Here is a 2,555-nt window from a genome sequence, read left to right on the forward strand (position 1 = left end):
GAAAATGTACGTGTTGGCTCCTTCAGCTTGAATACAATCAGCTCACGGGCTGTAATGTTACACATCAGGATTTTGTGTGAACACGTGTATGAGCTGGTTCAAACCACTCCTCCTCTTGTTACTTCATGTCCTGCAGCTGGGGGGAAATCTGGGCAAGGAGATAACAGATAATGGGTAGAATTTTCCATTACAGAGAACAACTCCAAGTGCTAAAATTAATACGTACTGAACAGCAGTAGCGTATTGAGGGCTTGCAGGGGAGAGGGAGGGAGATACACTACATGCAAAACAGGTCAAATTTTGTTTGGAAAAGGCTAAGAAAACAGGGGTCTTCAAACCTTAAAACAAAAATGTATCAGACTTTAACCTCATTCATTTTTCACATTTTTCTGGCAAAATACCCAGATTTTCCCCCATCATGTTTACCAATAATAATAATAATAATAATGTACCACATTTAAATTCTTCTGAGAACTTAGTTTATATTTAAGGATTATCAGATAGGGGTTTGGGGAGGGGGAGCTGCTGTTCTGAGCAATGCAAATCTAAAAAAGATTGGGTGTCTTCTGAACAAAGGCTGCACATGGAAACCAGTATATCTCTACCGCATGGTTGGCAAGGAGGGCCAGCTTACAAAAATGTTCTTTCTCCACCTCAAGCCCCAAAACGGTTATTTTTCTGTAATGAAGACACATGAATTGTTTAAAATTCAATTCCTGCTTCAAAAATGGGGGCACCATAGTTATTAAGGAGAAGAAGAGGAGGAAGACGAGAACCAGTTGAGTAGAGCTTTCAGTCACTGGAAATGTTAAAAGAGACAACAATGGAGAAGCAAGGGATGGAGTTGATGGGGAGAATGAAAAAGAATGTGTTCAAAAACCGGTTGGTCTTTGCTTAGAGGAATAGAATCTTTAGTTGGTCACCATCAATAGTCCCAGAGAAATCTTGCTACAGCTTCCGAGCTGTATTATCATGTTAGCCTCCTATAGTGTCAGCTATTTAGATCAGTGAAAGCAATCCTGATTTTAGATTTTAAGTATCTATTCCTTGATAGATCTGTCACTACAAAATTAAAATTAATTTTAATTTCAAAATGACATTTTATTTAACTAAATAGTTGAATTTATTAAAATGTGTTAGTTAAATAAAACGAAATGTCATTTTAAAATTACAATTAAGCAACCCTGTACTTTCTTTTTCTTTTTGGTCAGTTTCCCTTTTTTTTTAAATTTTTAGTGTTTTATTTATTTCTAGGAGAGAGAGAGAGATAGTGCGAACAGGGGAGGGTCAGAGAGAGAGGGATTCACAGACTCTGAAACAGGCTCCAGGCTCTGAGCTGGCAGTCAGCACAGAGCCCGACGCGGGGCTCAAACCCACGAACCGCGAGATCATGACCCAAGCGAAAGTCGGACGCTTAACTGACTAAGCCACCCAGGTGCCCCTGTACTTTCTTTTTTAAAAAAATATTTATTTATTTTTGGAAAAGCACAAGTAGGGGGGAGGGGCACAGAGAGCGGGCCAGAGGATATGAAGTGGACTCTGTGCTGACAGGCTGATAGCAGTGAGCCTCAAGTGGGGCTTGAACTCACCAACTCCAAGATCATGACCTGAGCCAAAGTTGGATGCTCAACCAACTAAGCCATCCAGGTGCCCCGGCAGCTCTCCAATTTCAACCACACTCTTCCAAAAGAAAATAATAGTAATAATAATAAACAATAGTAGAGGTGGTTTTCCCCATCCTATCATGTGACTGTGAGGTAGATTCAATTCTTGGACTCCAAGAACATTTTCAAATAATGGAATTCCTTCATTGCCCAATTTGTTATTGGCTGTTCTCCCAACCCAGTCATTAACAGACTTCCGATCTAAGATGGAGGTTGGAGGCTGAGGAAAGGTAGAAGCAGGGTAGGCAGAAAGGAGAGGTGAGGGAAATTAGGGCAGATAGTACAGAGGCTGATAAACGGTGGACTATTGAACATGTCTGTTCCCCAAAGTTCTCTCCATGCTAGCAGATGCCTATCTCCACTCAAGTGGTCCACTCTATTCTCTGGCCAGGATTCTGAAAGAGCCATGAAGTTCAATTTGAAGACTTTTCTTGGAGCAGTTAAAAAACCAGAGATCCAAGTAACTGATCATTTTGGATAGTTTTTCATTTTTCCTATGTAAAAACATTTTTTTGAGTAAACTCTACACTCAACATGGGGTTCGAACTCACAACCCCTGAGATCAAGAATCACATGTTCTACCATGGAGGCTCCTGAATAGTTTTTTAAAAATAGCCACTCATTTTAATGAAAAATACAAAAAAAAAAAGGAACAGATGAGTTATTTGTTGTTTTCCGTACCTATAATCCTCATCTTATATAACATACCCATTGAAATAAAAAAGAAAGCAAACATTCCAATTATCTAAATAATCATTTAGCATCTGCCTTGTTGAGTGTTAACATGATGCATCACACTTATTGATTTGCAGATGTTGAGCTATCCTTGCATCCCTAGCATAAATGTCACTTGACCATGGTGTATGATCCTTTTAATGTCTTGTTAAATTT

This window comes from Crocuta crocuta, unplaced genomic scaffold (genome assembly GCF_008692635.1).
Source record: "Crocuta crocuta isolate KB4526 unplaced genomic scaffold, BGI_CrCroc_1.0 scaffold164, whole genome shotgun sequence".
Lineage (NCBI taxonomy): Eukaryota > Metazoa > Chordata > Mammalia > Carnivora > Hyaenidae > Crocuta > Crocuta crocuta.